Source organism: Schistocerca cancellata, chromosome 2 (genome assembly GCF_023864275.1).
Source record: "Schistocerca cancellata isolate TAMUIC-IGC-003103 chromosome 2, iqSchCanc2.1, whole genome shotgun sequence".
Lineage (NCBI taxonomy): Eukaryota > Metazoa > Arthropoda > Insecta > Orthoptera > Acrididae > Schistocerca > Schistocerca cancellata.
Genome location: NC_064627.1, coordinates 422,271,248 through 422,288,309, shown reverse-complemented (window position 1 = coordinate 422,288,309; position 17,062 = coordinate 422,271,248). Strand labels below are relative to the sequence as shown.

Here is a 17,062-nt window from a genome sequence, read left to right as displayed (position 1 = left end):
CGTTGCTTCCTCACCTGCATGACATAGCCGAGTTGTGTGCCGACCACAGCACCTTCCGTGTCGGAATCTTTCGGAATCTGTACGACTTTTGTAGTACTGAGCAATAAATGTCTGGTTTATGGATTCTGTTTCATTGACGACACGTTGGACGTCTACCAGGCATCCACTCACCACCGCACTGCTACCGCGCCTCAATGGTGGACTACCGGCAGCAAGAGCTCCAAGTACCGTGTTCCGCCACCCACCACAGCAACCGACCACCCAGATCGCTATAATAATCTCAACTGTTTGGAAGCACCAAGTCGCTCTTGGTGTCAGGTACTGTATTTTGTAATGGACTGCCACTTGAGGTTTTCGTTATTGGTAGATGTTAACGCCGCAGAACGGTTGAAACTTTTGTAGTGAGAGATAAATACAAATATTTACTTTTGAGTGAGGGGTTTTTCTGAAGCAGAGTACATGTGGTGCGTAAGTTTCGTTAGATAATCGGAGAAACAAGTAAGTTGTCGATATCTGTTTTTACGAATCAAGCCATTATTCATTAAATGTATGTTTTTAAAAATTGCTTGTTGGTGAATTTTAATTAGAAGTGTGTTTCGTGTGAGAAATAGACAGAAAATACCGTATTCAGACGTCGCAGAACCACAACAGTGGTGAGCATTGGAGATGTCGGAAACCACAAAAGTAGAACACCCTCTAAGCGCGTTAGTAGCCTGTCAGATATCACGAAATACTCGTATGGTACTTGAGATATAAGCCGAAAACAGAAATATGACATCTACATAAAAATGTACCAGGCTTAAAAGGTTTAGATATATGCGAAACCTTCGAAGAAGGGGTTGCAATGTGCTTGAATTAGTCGTAAATTAACAATCAATTTCACATTGTCATCACCAGAAAGGGATATAAAGAATTTCATTTTATTTTATTTTATTTTATTTCGTAGCTATTATTCCAAAAATTCATGAATATTTTGTTTATTTTAGCATCTCATTGAAAACAGTTTTCGGAATTGCGTACCAAAGATCGTTATTTGTAACCGGAATGAAGAAACTTTAACTGACCTAGTTACACTCTTTGGATTTTATGGCTGCTTCAGTGGAGCTTGGTATATTATATCAACCGGCTGTGGAACCTGAGATATTTGAGTAGTTTTGTTCGTGCATCACTAAGTTTCATCTCATTTGAGGAACAAAAAAAGCTTAGTTTACGTAAATTAAATTTACGGCTGTTTACCGCCTCATTTTCTCACAATGGATGTTTTGAATAGCCCCCAACTAAACAGCGGTGACTGGATAACGCTGAGACGTAACTTACGTATTCCTCGCATGCACTAAAAATAAATATCATATAAGTAATATAAACGCATTGTCACATCGACTGAATGAAAGAGGAAGTTGTGACAGTAATTCGTTAACAAGTATACATAAACTTATCCCCAGGTATCAACAAGGTCTATAGGTGTTTTTATATACTCAATATGGCATGGAATATAAAATCATTGTTATCTGAAGTGCTTTGCAGAAATTAAAAAATATATCAATGTTAATATGTAAACCGTGGGGAGAATGTCATAGTCATTCTGTCTGTTTATTCGTTATTGTGAGGTATAATTTGGAGTGAAAAGAACTTATTTTTAGGAGATTTTAGGTTTATAATGTTTTACTATATAAATGTAAATTTACTTTGAACCAAAGGCTTCCTTTAAAACGGTGTTAACTGTTGATAATACTTCCTTGGTACCTAAACAAATTCGATTTGAATACATAAAAATGTGTTAAACATTCTGACTACTGATAAGCAGTGTAGCAAAGATTTCTGATTTGTTACTATTTACCAAATTCCAAATGAAGAAAAATAATACAGTCCGTCCCACAAAAAGTGCACGTGTTTCTCAAACAATTTGCGGTAAGGTATCATGAAAGCGACATTTTAATTACTGCTAAATACTGAATGTTAACTTACAGTTGCATTCATTTTCCATCAAACATTTTATTAATTACAAAAGCGTGTTTATTGGAGTATCGTAAGTAGTGAGTCTTCACACTTTGAATATTTTTTACAGAACATAAATTGTAACGGAAAATACAGAATTCGTTCATGACAGAGAAAACTGATCCGTAGTGGATTACCGGAACATAGTGCAATAATTAAACGAGATCCCCTTGTTTTAGAATAGTGATTCACATCTCTGGTGTAAATAAAGTTGTTTATTTATTGAAAAAAAATGGTTCAAAAGGCTCTGAGCACTATGGGATTTAACATCTTAGGTCATCAGTCCCCTAGAACTTAGAACTACTTAAACCTAACCAACCAAAGGACATCACACACATCCATGCCCGAGGCAGGATTCGAACCTGCGACCGTAGCAGTCCCGCGGTTCCGGACGGAAGCGCCTAGAACCACACGGTCACCGCCGCCGTCTTATTTATTGAAACTTAAGTTTTTTGGAAACATGTAGTATACTGAAACTAATGTTCTTACTGTAGTAATTACGCTTTCATCCTGTAGAGAAACGAGTTTTTCATCAACAAAATTTATAACTAATAAATTCCTTGTTTTTCAGTTCGTATTATTCATCAGCTGATTGTCTTTTTTAATACATTTTAAATAAAAGAGTCGTTTATGAGTCAGACCGCTGGCAACTGCTTTTATTCACTATATTAACCTAATTAATATTCATATGAATGCATGGAAAACTATTTTATCCAATGTATAAGACGAAATCTCCACTCACAAGGGAACAACGCATGGCAACTGGAAAGTAGGTTTAGGACAATTTTATTAACGGTGTACATTGCATTTGCTTCCATAAAATTACCTCTTGGCTAGAATTTGATAGCTGCTGACGGTAAATGTCAACTTTTGTCGAGGTAGCTTAACACATGTAGTACATACAGGCAGCTAGAACTGTGTGTCACTTGCTTACATAGCTCCTGGTAGTATTTCTAACTAACGTGTGTCACAGGTTGCCCGCTCGTAAGGCGCTCTCTTCTTCCAGATCACCCGACAAATGATTCAACAGCATAAGGGGTAGTGAGGAGTGGCAGTAGTGGAGCACACTTGTAAAATTTCTACCTAGCACAAGGACTCAGAAGACTGTGGTGGATAGTTGGCAGATGAAATAGAGAAAACGACAATACGTAAGTGCGTTACAGGTGTCGGTACATTTGCTTTGGAAATTACGTGTTTGTTGTACAAGGATATTAGTGCTATGTTTGTCGAAACGCTTGCGACGACCTCATCGTAATCCTGGTTTCATGGCCACGGTATCTTGTTTGCTGGTAAGCCTCGGTGGGATCTCAAAGCTTTGTAACTTTACCTTTCTACGATACGTACGTAGGTAGAAGCGAAGTGTTGGTTGACTCTTCTAGAAAAGCACGCCCTCGGAATTTTAACTTGAAAGCACACTGTCATGCCTATCTTGCAATGTCTACCACTAGTGATGGCTGAGTATCTCCGTGACGCATTCGTGGTATCTAAATGAATCTGTGACGAAACACGCTGCTCTTCTTCGTATCTTCTCTTCTTCCCCTATCAGTCCTATCTGATACGGATCCCCGATTGACGAGCAAGTTTCAGGTACTGGTCTAACGATAGTTTTGAAAACCTCCACCATTGAAGATGGACTACAGTTCCTGAGAATTCTTCCAATGAATCCAAGTCTGCCGTCTGCCTTAAATGCGCTCAGTTTTGTGTGGTCGTTCTATTTTAAACTGCTGCGTATGCATTTTCCTAGGTACTTAAAGAAGGTGACTGCTCCCAGTAATAGTTCTGCAATCGTGTAACCATAAAATAATGGTTACATCTGCTTATTTATCCGCAATACGTTATATTTGTTTATGTTGCGAGTCAACTGCCAGTCTCTCCACAAAGTGTCGTCACAAAAACAGATATGTCAGGTAACCGTGAATGACTGTTGTTCATCACGTGCGTGAAAGACAAACTTAATTTTTAGAATCTGATATTCTGAACATCTAAACCACTGAAAAGTGGAAACATATACACCACATTTGCAAACCACTTCATCTAAAACAATTACCACCCTATTGGCAAAAAAAGCACCAGTCAGCAGTAATAACATTTCGTTGACAGCTAATGCCGACCTACCACAAACAAAACAAGATCTTCTACAATAACTTTAAGCATCAAAGATCCCACAACAAATCCTGCATTTTTTCAGCCGAACCTTGCTGACGAAAAAAATGTATGGCATTACTTATTGAAAACCCCTCCCACGATGCTCTTGAACATTAACGTAAAAATACAAATCTTAATGTCTCTTCTTTTCCTCTTGAAAAGTCGGTTTCGAAAATTTTCTTTTGTGCATTGTCTGAAGTCACTCCCTGAGCATCGTCCACTGACAGTCAGCTACTTTACTAACATCCCACTGCTTTTTATACCTTCGTAACATTTCTTTAATCTCTTGATGGAAGTCTTCTCCCTGGTTCACAGTAAATTTTCAGGAGAGGAGCTGACGTGGATATTTAGTAGTACAATTTCAAGCTCACTTAAGCATCCAGTATTCTGGAGATGTGTATGACCTTTCTTAATCTATTATTGTAACTGGGGTGTTTCTAGTTGCCGAGAAACTTGTTGATAACTTCATTAAAGGATATCTAAGATTTAATTTTATCTTCAAATATTTCGACAGGGCCGGGGGAAACTCGTTATTTTCGATTGGGTTCTGATAGCACTGGAAACTTACTTGTCACATACTTGAAAGCGTCAGTAGACCTTTAATAATTTTTTTTCTATAATTTCATGTGTTAATTGGAGTCAGGAGGTGATTTTTTTAAGCCACGAATGAATGGCTGAGGGTCATATTTTCTGGGGCGAGTGCTTCTCTTTTGTACGACTGTGTCTCTACAGGGAGGTAGGTGTATTGCAGACTATGCTAAACATTTTGTCAAGGGTAACACTGCAAAACACCAAGAAATAATAATGTCGCCATTATGAAAATTACATAAATACATTTTGCATACTTAACAGAAATTATTAATTTGTGCCGAAACTGCACATGATGGAAGACTTTTGTACTTTACACGAATTCAGCAGCCAAAAATACTCCACAAGAAACCTTTTAGCCTCAAGAGAAAAATGTTATTGGTGTTGTTGTTGTGGTCTTCAGTCCTGAGACTGGTTCGATGCAGCTCTCCATGCTACTCTCTCCTGTGCAAGTTTCTTCATCTCCCAGTACCTACTGCAACCTACATCCTTCTGAATCTCCTTAGTGTACTCATCTCTTGGGGTCCCTCTACCATTTTTACCCTCCACGCTGCCCTCCAATACTAAATTGTTGATCCCTTGATGCCTCAGAACATGTCCTACCAACCGATCCCTTCTTCTAGTCAAGTTGTGCCACAAACTTCTCTTCTCCCCAATTCTATTCAATAACTCCTCATTAGTTATGTGATCTACCCATCTAATCTTCAGCATTCTTCTGTAGCACCACATTTCGAAATCTTCTATTCTCTTCTTGTCCAAACTTTTTATGGTCCATGTTTCACTTCCATACATTGCTACACTTCCTGACACTTAAATCTATACTCGATGTTAACAGATTTATCTTCTTCAGAAACGCTTTCCTTGCCATTGCCAGTCTACATTTTATATCCTCTCTACTTCGACCATCATCAGTTATTTTACTCCCCAAATAGCAAAACTCCTTTACTACTTTAAGTTTCTCATTTCCTAGTCTAATTCCCTCAGCATCACCCGACTTAATTCGACTACATTCCATTATCCTCGTTTTGCTTTTGTCATTGGTATCCAGTTTTAATGTAATGGAAAGTAACGTTCAATTTATTTATTTATTTAATCGTATGGCTAGGGACCCCCGTCGGGGAGACCGTTCGCCGGGTGCCAGTCGTTAAATTTGACGCCACTTCGGCGACCTGTAGTCGATGAGGATGATAGGATGATGATGAGGAGAGCACAACACCCAGCCCCTGGGCGGGGAAAATTCCCCGACCCAGCCGGGAATAGAACCCGGGCCCAGAGTACTGACAATCCGTCACGCTGACGATTCAGCTACCGGGGGCGGACAACGTTCAGTTAATTATTATTAAATTTTTAAGTTGTTCGTAACTTACGATGTCTAATGAAGTAGCTACTTCCGACCATCGATTCCGGGATTCATCCCTGTTATGACACTCCTCATCCTGAGGCTGCCATAAACGCCTTTCCTGTGCTAAACTTAAAAACATCTCAGAATCCATGTTTAGCGCGCGGCTTCGACGCCCAAATCGACTGAAGGAAACAAACTGATTTGAATTCTGCCGGTTGGTTGGTTGGTTGGTTTGGGGGATTAAAGGGACCAGACTGCTACGGTCATCGGTCCCTTTTTCCAAAACTTAAAAACACCCACACAGAATAAAAGCGAACAAGGAAAAGATGACAGACGACACAGGACAAGAGAAACTTAGACAAAGACCAGACAAAACGAATTAAAATCACACAGATTGTGACGGTGGCTGGACGACCATAGAGAGAGGAAAAAAAAAGAAAAAGCCAACCACCGAGAAACACATTAAAAACTCAATCTAAAATCGCAGGCCAAAGGCCAGACTCAACATAAAAAAAATAACAAACACTCAGATTAAGTGATAAAAACCCCCTGCCCGAATAAAACGCAAAGCTGAGCCTGCCATGGCAGTGTCATTTGTTAAAAGGGGAGGAGCGAACGACTGCCTGAGCACAGCTAAAAGTGGACACTCCAACAAAATGTGGACCACCGGCCGCCGGCAGAAGTGTGTACGCTGGGACATTGAGATCGGTTGCCCCGAGACAGCACATGTACTGGCGTACTGATTCGAAAAGATCGGCCGTCTTCGGTCGATGTCGGCCGTCGGCGGAACCCGGTCTCGGTACTACTGTACCCGTAGCCTAAGACGTTCGGCTATTTAGTGACCGGGCCGCGGTGCTGCCGTCCGTCGCAGAACGAGACGCGAGGTGGAGAGCTGGAGGCGGGGCGCGGACAGCACAGGGCGTAGCGGGAAGCGGCGCCCTCGCCTGTGTGTGTGTGTGTGTGTGTGTGTGTGTGTGTGCGTGTGTGTGGCAGAGCGCCGGGACGCGAAGGCCGGCCAGGCCAGGGTGGGCGTCGGCGGCGCACAGCGCACAGCCTCAAGACGCGGCGGCGGCGGCGGCGGCGGCTCATCGATTTCGGGGCAGGGCGTGTCGCTGGCGTGTCCCGGGGCGCCACACCCACCGCCCGCGCCCAGCCGGGCCGCGCCGGCTCCCTTATGATCGCCGCCTGCCGCCTGCTTTATTCTTTGGCAGCGGCTTGCAGGCCGCCGCTAATGGTTTCCACCATTACGGAAGCTGATACGCCCGCCCCGGGCACCGCACCCCGCCACCAGTTACATCCTGCGCGGCACAGTTTCATCCTCGCCTGTCTTCCCCGCTAGGGATACAGAAAAAGTTTTCTTGCGAGTATTGCGAGAATGTTAAAGAGGACTGCAGCCACCGTTATACACTGACGGAAATAAACATCGCAACACATAGAAATAATTAATGTAGAGTAATCGAATTTCGGAAATACATTTGTCTAGGTAACATACACTGATGCGACAAAAGCCGTGGCGTACCTCCTAATATCGTGTCGAATCTCCTTTTTCCCGGCATAGTGCAGCAATAAGTCTCTGCAAGTCACCTGCAGAAATATTGAGCCAGCTGTGTCTATAGTCGACCATAAACGAGAAAGTGTTACCAGCGCACTATTTTGTGCACGAACTGATCTCTCGATTTTTTTTTTTTTTTTTTTTTGTGACGTCTCCAAATCTCAAGGTCCTCGGCGGTACTTTTGGGGCAGCCACCACAAATTGTATAAAGCGTTCGTAGTAACCAGGATGTAGCTATGTCTGTTGGCTGAAAAATAATTAATGACAAGAATTGCGCCAGCTAGAATGAAAAGATAACTTATGTTTATTTCTGACGAAACGTGCACCAGCAATACAAGTCCAAGTAATATCCAAGGGTAGTCCGTCTACTGAGCCTAGTCGAATACAATACCAAATATCACACTGCAATGGCTCCGCTATAAAATCCACGAAAGGCTAGCAACAGACCACCGACAGTAGACTATCCGTCTCGAGGCCAGCGCTCCTCCTTATATGCAAAAGGCAGAGGGCGCTGCGGACCCGAGCTCAGCCATGGCGCGACCTCTTCAAAAATGGTTCAAATGGCTCTGAGCACTATGGGACTTAACATCTATGGTCATCAGTTCCCTAGAACTTAGAACTACTTAAACCTAACTAACCTAAGGACAGCACACAACACCCAGCCATCACGAGGCAGAGAAAATCCCTGACCGCGCCGGGAATCGAACCCGGGAACCCGGGCGTGGGAAGCGAGAACGCTACCGCACGACCATGAGATGCGGGCCGCGACCTCTTCCGTCGGCGGTAACGCCCTGAGACTCCGACGGCCGCGACAGGAACTGTGGCCAGCGATGTCACGGTCAGGGCGCCCGTGCGCGAGTTGGTTGGTTGGTTGGTTGGTTGGCTTCGTGGATACAACAATTTTGCATAAACGTTCAATAGGCTTCATGTCGAGAGATTGGCCAAATAATTCGCTCGAATTCTGAGAAACTTGTGCAAACCAATCGCTAACAACTAAGGCCCGTTATATGGAGCATTGTCATCCACAAAAATTCTATCGTTGTTTGGTTGCACATGGTCTCCAAGTAACCGAACATAATGATTACCAGTCAATGAAATGTTGAGTTGCACCAGAAGACCCAGCCTGTCCCATATAAACACATCCCAGAACATTATGGAGCCACCACCAACCTGCGAACTGCCTTGTGGACAGCTTGGTTCAAATGGCTCTGGGCATTACGGGACTTAACTTCTGAGATCATCAGTCCCATAGAACTTAGAACTACTTAAACCTAACTAACCTAAGGACATCACACACATCCATGCCTATGGCAGGATTCGAACCTGCGACCACAGTGGTCGCGCGGGTCCAGACTATAGCGCCTAGAACCGCTCGGCCACCCCGGCCTGCGGACAACTTGGATTCATGGCTTCGTGGCGTCTGCACCACACTCGAACCCTACCATCAGCTCTTACCAACTGAAATCGGGACTCATCTGACCGGGCCACGGTTTTCCAGTCGTCTAGGATGGTCAAAAACCCAGGAGAGGCGTAGCAAGCGACGTCGTGCTGTTAGTAAATGCACTACCGTCGGTCATCTGCTGTCACAGCCCACTAACACTAAATTTCACCGCACTGTCCTAAGCGATATGTTCGTCGTACGTTCCACATTGATTCCGATTTCATGAAGAGTGGCTTGTCTGTTAACACATAATTCCACGTTTGTGATAAGGACTATGGAACCAAACTGCTGAGGTCATCGGTTCCTAGGCTTACACACTACTTAATCTAACTTAAACTAACTTACGCTAAGCACAACACTTAATCCATGTTCGAGGGAGGAGTCGAACCTCCGACGGGGAGAGCCGCGCGAACCGTGACGAGGCGCCCCAGACCGCACGGCTACCCCGCGCGGCCAATGGTGAAAGGTACTGCCCGAAATTTGGTATTCTCTGCACACTCATCACACTGTGGATCTCGGAAAACTGAATATCCAGACGACTTCCGAAATTTAACGTCCCATGTGTCTACCTCCAAATACGATTCCGCTTTCAAAGACTTTTAGTTCCCGTCGTGCGGCCACAATAACATCGGAAAGCTTTTCACATGAATCACTTGAGTACAAATGACAGCTCCGCCAATGCCCTTTCTGTAGACGATACTACTCCCAACCTACGACTTTTGTCCGACCAGTGTGTTTAAGTGATTAATGTTGTAGGATCACAGGTTAATGTAAGCGAGGGAAAAGCCATTGCATATGTGAAATGCTGGAGCATGTATAGTCGGTGTAACCACCAGAATGTTGAATGCAAGCATCCAGACCTGCAAGCACTGTGATTTACAGGTCACTTTGGGGGATTAAGTCCTATGCCTTGTTGCACATGTTCCGGTAAGACAGGGAGGGTTAATGCTGTTTGTGAATGATGCTGGTGGTGCCCCGATGATGTTCCAGATGTGCTCGATTGGAGACAGATCTGGTGATCGAGCAGGCCAAGGCAACATGTCGACACTCTGTGGGAGCATGTTGCGTTATAACAGCGGCATATGGGCGAGTATTATCCTGTTGGAAAACAACCCCTGGAATGCTGTTCATGCAGCACAACAGGTTGGATCCCCGGACTGACATATAAATTTGCAGTCAGGGTGCGGGCATGACACGAGATTGTTCCTGCTGGCATACGAAATCGCATCGCAGACCATGACTCCAGATGTAGGTTTAGTGTATCTAGGCTGCAGACAGGTTGGTTGTACGCGTTTACCTGGCCTCCTTCTTACCGCCTTTCATCAGAAAACATAACAGATCTCCACCCGCCCTCCAACAAGCACTCCCTTGACACTACTGCACTAGCAAACGGAGGTGGTTTGGGGTCAGTGTAATGCACGCTACAATTGTAACAAGTCTTTGTGTCAGTGTGGTGCCAACTGCTTCTCGATATGCTGATGCAGACGCAGTACGATGAGCCAAAGCCGTACACCGAACACGATGGTCTTGCCTCTCCCTGGTGCCATGCGGCCTTCTGGAGCCCGGTCTTCTTGCCACCGCTACCACCAACCACGTACGGTGCCTATATTTCTGTCAAGTGTTTCTGCAATATCGCAGAAGGAACAACCAGCTTCTCGTAGCCCCATTACAGATCCCGTTCAAACTCAGTTAGCTGTTGATAATGGCGTCATCGTCATCTTAAAGGCATTCTTGACTAACATCAACTCACTAAGTCCAATCTCAAAGTTAATTAAGGTTACAGCGTGTATTTAAAGCAAAGCTGCTAGCACCACTCCTATGCGACTGACGAGTCATATGAACAGACCTCATCTTCCAGATGCAGAAACACGCCTACCACCTTTCGTGTCTCTCGCACTCCTTCAGTCAGTCTATAAAGATTTATTTCTTGACTCAATCAATAATCCCTTTCAGGCGTGTGTTCCCATCTTAACGCGGCAGCCGCTACACATCCTGTTGTCTCCTGTTACATTGCGGAGAAATAATTATTTCATCATTTGTGTCAGAAATATATGTAAAACACAAACTTTAAGAAGGAATAGCACGATGGGAGCTGTGTCAAGACATCAGAGAAAAATCTCCAAGGGGTTTAAGGGAACAGTAGAGAGCATAAAATTCTAGCGGAAGACAGATAACAATTTTCTTTTTATTTCACCTCGGTTATAAACCATCTAGCCTTGTGGTCGTAAAACTTCCTTCCTCAAAAGCCAACGCCAACAGTGCGCAGTGGCACCAGAGGCCCCGTATGACCCGACGTTATTACTCGTATTAATTAATAATCTATATAAACTAGTGCGGTAAAAGCCCCCTATAGACTAGCTATAGTAAATACGTAGCAACAACAACATTATCAATTGTTATATTGGTTTATTTAATTGCAAATGTAAACCTTGTAACTGACCTTTAATAAAAGGAGCAGAAACCACCAGCATCCGTGGAACTTTTCGTTTGTGGTGCGTCTGGTCGTAGAATAAACGACAAGTTCCGCTGAAACCGGTGTTTTCTGCTCCTTTTATTCAAGATACGGTGTTTCAAAATGGTGCAAATGGCTCTGAGCAGAAAGGGACTTAACATCATAGGTCATCAGTCCCGTAGAACTTAAAACTACTTAAACCTAACTAACCTGAGAACATTACGCACATCCATGCGCGAGGCAGGATTCGAACCTGCGACCGTAGCAGTCAAGTGGTTCCGGACTGAAGCGCCTAGAACCGCTCGGCCACAGCGGCCGTCGATATGGTGGTGATACCCTTCGAAAGCGTCACCCGCCCTGCTACAGAGGGACCTGAAAATGGTGGGCTGTGCCCCCAAAACTGCATATAAGTAAATAAAATCAACTCAAACGCTGATAGTGTTGCTATTGTTGCTGCACACGTAAATAAAACAGCTGCTGTCCCATTAATGATTAGATGGTGGATGTACCGAAAAGCTATAGCAAGTGCGAGATAAGCTGACGCAGGTCAGTAAGTTCTGATCGTTAGTAGTCGGCACAACTCGGAACACATCGTGTCGATGGTGGTCTGTTTCATATTGCTACCAACCTCAGCGATCTAACAGTTATGACACTATACTTGTGTTGTGAAGTGTTGTCGGTTTCACTGTGTGTGCTAATGATTTTGCTTTATAACAATATTTCTACTTATATTTAAATGCATACTAAATATGAGACACCATCACAAAAGTTTGATAAATGCCTGCTTTCCTCTGCTCACTGCATTGCCATAATTAATTCAGCGTTCCTTGCTAAAAATAGGTACGTCATTTGAAGACGATCGTAATGCGCTTTCTCGACTTTGTCTGACGTCCGGGTCAAAATTCATAGCACAGCAGATGGTCGACACGAGTCGCTACGCCCGTAAGTTTTCAGTACTGGTAGACACACAAGAAAACACTCCCTCTCTCGCATCCGCTAAGCCCAGAATTGCCGCGCTACTTTCCCCCTCTCCCCTGAGGTAAGCGACCAAATTTATTTAGCTCACTGCTGAATTCACCAGCGTCAATTGAAATTTAGCACATTTTAATGTCTCTGTAATTTGTTTGTTACTGAGTAGGAAAACTACACTCTTAAGAAACTATTAACGATCGTTGATATTTTGGACTCTGATGTTGGCTGCTAGATGCGACATCATAAAATACAGCTGAGAACCGCGGGCCGCAGGAATGCTCGATTAGGTAGCAAATGCGGCCGCAGTCTGACGACCGCTGTTGTAGCCACGTCAGTCTGATAATGCACAGTCTAATCGAATTAGACATTAATAAGGCATGTGACCACACTCCGCCTGCATGGCGACTTGAAATCTGCCGGGGACACTTTCAAAGAGGTGTCTCAATATCTGCGGAGGAATGGCAGTCCATTCTCAGCTCTAAGAGCCGAGACCAGAGGAGGTACTGAAGTTGGACGCTCGGGTGTAGAGCCAAGTCGACGTTCTGACTCATCGCCAAAGGGTTCCACTTCGTACAGGTCTGGACTCTGGGAAGGCCAGTCCATTTCAGGAGCGCTTTTGTCCACAAACAATTGTCTTACATATGCTGCTTTATGAAGGAGTACATTGTCACCCTGATACAAAAATTGATCGTCTCAGAACTGGTACTGTGGTCTTCCCATTACACAGTGCCGTAAAATGTGTTCATATCCTTCATCATTTCGCGTTTGCTTAATACATAGCGCTTGCAGGAAATGAGTAATTGCGGCGGACATAATGTTACGTCACACCGGTTACCATGATTTTCAGCGGTTTCGAACTTTTTTTTGCGACTCCCGGAATCATTTTTGAGATCTACATGCTTTGCAAATGACGGTCGCGATATCACTTGAAACTTGGACAATCCATCATTTTCGAAACCTTTGTTATTGTCTCTTACTTGGTAGGCATTAGGTGACGTTCAAGGTCTCTCTGTTTTGTGTGTTTTTCTGTTGTTTTTATGTTCAAAATGTGCAGTGAAGAGAAGACGTTTGGAGGAAACGATATAAAACGCCCTTAACGACTCTAAAGATGATGAAAACGAAGTATCTGATGACGATTCAGACTACACGTTAAAGGCGCTGCAGTCTGGAACCACAAGACCGCTACGGTCGCAGGTTCGAATCCTGCCTCGGGCATGGATGTTTGGGATGTCCTTAGGTTAGTTCGGTTTAACTAGTTCTAAGTTCTAGGGGACTAATGACCTCAGCAGTTGAGTCCCATAGTGCTCAGAGCCATTTGAACCATTTTTAGACTACACGTCACCTCAAAATTGTAGTAATTTTGTAGTTTTTTGAAGATTAACTTGCTGCATATGTATATCGTATTATATTCACAGATTGTCTTATGCGAGCATAAGAGTCCAGTGACTCTAATATTGGACTGTGTATCTCTCCATGTTTCAGTTTGAATCTCACTGTATTTACTATGACTGTTAAATTTTGCTTTGATCTTGTGTTTTGTGTGTTTCTTTAGATGGAAACTGCCAGCGGCCTTGCCGCAGTGGTAACACCAGTTCCCGTCAGATCACCGAAGTTAAGCGCTGTCGGGCTGGTCTAGCACTTGGATGGGTGACCATCCAGTCTGACGGGCGCTGTTGGCAAACGGGATGCACTCAGCCCTTGTGAGGTAGACTAAGGAGCTACTTGAAACTTCCTGGCAGATTAAAACTGTGTGCCCGACCGAGACTCGAACTCGGGCCTTTGCCTTTCGCGGGCAAGTGCTCTACCATCTGAGCTACCGAAGCACGACTCACGTCCGGTCTCACAGCTTTACTTCTGCCAGTATCTCGTCTCCTACCTTCCAAACTTTACAGAAGCTCTCCTGCGAACCTTGCAGAACTAGCACTCCTGAAAGAAAGGATATTGCGGAGACATGGCTTAGCCACAGCCTGGGGCATGTTTCCAGAATGAGATTTTCACTCTGCAGAATCTCATTCTGGAAACATCCCCCAGGCTGTGGCTAAGCCATGTCTCCGCAATATCCTTTCTTTCAGGAGTGCTAGTTCTGCAAGGTTCGCAGGAGAGCTTCTGTAAAGTTTGGAAGGTAGGAGACGAGATACTGGCAGAAGTAAAGCTGTGAGACCGGGCGTGAGTCGTGCTTCGGTAGCTCAGATGGTAGAGCACTTGCCCGCGAAAGGTAAAGGTCCCGAGTTCGAGTCTCGGTCGGGCACACAGTTTTAATCTGCCAGGAAGTTTCATGTCAGCGCACACTCCACTGCAGAATGAAAATCTCATTCTAAGGAGCTACTTGATTGAGAAGCAGCGGCTGCGATCTCGGACACTGACAGACGGCCGTGAGAGCGGTGTGCTGACCGCATGCCCCTCCATATCCGTATCCAGTCACGCCTATGGGCTGAGGATGACACGGCGGCCGGTCTGTTCCCTGTTCGGGGGGAGTTTATTTTTTTAGATGGTAATTGGCTGTAAAAGAAATAAAAACAGAAAGATCACGTGTTTGCTTTCATATTTAAATACTTGAACTACTTTTTTAATTTTTTCTGTAATAATTAAAGTTAAACTGAAGTTTCATCTGCGTAGATTTAACACTAGCAACACCAAAATATGCGTAACGAAAGTAGATTGCCTAATAAACGTAAAAAAGGTTTGAAATTCCACCCACGAATTATAACTTCACTTTGGTCAGTTCGCAGGTAACTGCAGCTACCTACGAGACCAGCACCATAATTGCTAAGCGCAGTAAGGGGACCACGTGCTAATCACGAAAACGCCTCTCATACCATAACATCATATGCTCCGCGCTTCACTGGGAGCACTGCACTAGATGGCAGGTAACGTTCTCCAGGAGTTCGCCAAACCCAAACACTTCCATCGGATGCCGCATGGTACAGTGCGAGTCATCACTCCAAATCATTCGTCATGCACTGTCCAGTGGCACCGCTCAGCCGTTGTTGAATACTGACCACAGAAAACTGTGGCTTATCAAAAGCTGCTCTATCGTTGCAACCCCTTCTTTCTAACTCCTTACGCACGGTCACTATGCCACTTGGAGTGGTGGCAGCGCTTTTGAACTCACGAGTTATTCCTTCTGCGATTTCACGTGAGTTTTACAACCGACCACCACAGTGCTGGATGGTCTCTGTCATTCAGCATATGACGTCTGCTGGTCTTGATCCAGTTGTGGCTATTCTCTTCGCAGTCACAACACCAACAGTAAACTTGAGCAGCGGTAGGAGGGCTGGAATGTCACGGATGGATCTGTTACCTTGCCGTTACCACGTTCAAAATCAGTGAGTTCACCTGACCGACCCATTCTACTGTTACTGCTCTCCAGGGACAACACAATACTGTTCGCCTAGTTTTATCCAGGCGTGACCACTCCTCGTGACATCTAGTGGTTAATTCCGCACGACGTAGGGGTGTCATATAATGTAGATACATTACAAAAGTAATAGGTAGGATAGACATTTAAATATTGAAGTTTCTACAACAGAAGAAATCGATAATAATTTTGTAGACTCTAGTACTGGTTGCATGTAAGAGAGGCTTAACGATGTTGGCTGCTTTATATTACTATTGTTGATAGATATTAGCTGCATCATCATAGCGCCTAGATAATTAGGGCACTCGAATCAAATGTGCTCCCCGTCTTAATAATGTATCATATCAACACTGTCTCAAGTCGGGAATCGAATAATATGCAGCCTAAATACGTGATCCAGGAATGATCAATGATTTAATCTACCGCTGGCTACCGCAGATAGCTTCTAAAGGTCTGTTACTGAATTCAAACCAAGGTCTATTCGGAAGAAAAAAGGAAGGAAGATGATTGGGTTTAACGTCCCGTCGACATCGAGGTTTCAGATACGGAGCACAAATTCAGATTGTGTCAAGGATGTCGAAAAAAAATCAGCATTGGGCTCTCATAGGAACCATCCCGGCATTTGCCTGAAGCGATTTAGGGAAATTATGGAAAACCTAAATCTGGATTGCCGGACGCAGGTTTGAATCGTCGTCCAACCGAACGCGAGTCCAATGTGCTATCCAATGCGCCATCTCGCTCGTTTAGGTCTGATTGAGATTTGTGGTTCGATTTGAGCTTAACAACGTCGTTTGATATGTGAGCTCAGACCATTAATCTTTCCAGGTATCGAGCGCTCTTTTCCGAATTACATGTCGATATTCCGTAAAAGGAAGGTTATATTTAGTCTCCTTTCATTGTACACACTTTTCTTAGCCAAGTAAGCAGCTTTCTCATTTCCTTTAATGCCAGAATGGGCTTTCATCTACATAAATGTAAGTTGATACTCTCTTCGTACGCACTAATAGCAGGTAGATATAACTTTGAGCATATGTTCTTTAGTGGTTTTCGAACGTTTACTCATAGATAGCGCTTTTATTATAATCTAAGATTGGGTACATCGGCTCATGTAATACTGCATCGCTTTCGGGACTTGGGTAGTCTCTAGAGATTACAACAGAGATTGGATGCAACAGCTGCTTTCAGGTGGAGATGTTGGCACACGAGAAGGGGTCATT

The 17,062-nt window shown here is 44.1% G+C and overlaps 1 protein-coding gene and 1 pseudogene across 1 annotated transcript in view; one reads left to right on the top strand and one right to left on the bottom strand.

Moving 5' to 3' along the window:
- Positions 1-17,062, bottom strand: part of LOC126161882 (cubilin) — a 1,256,608-nt gene that overhangs the window by 934,552 nt on the left and 304,994 nt on the right. The window lies entirely within an intron of this gene.
- On the top strand, positions 14,049-14,166 carry LOC126163406 (5S ribosomal RNA; annotated as a pseudogene).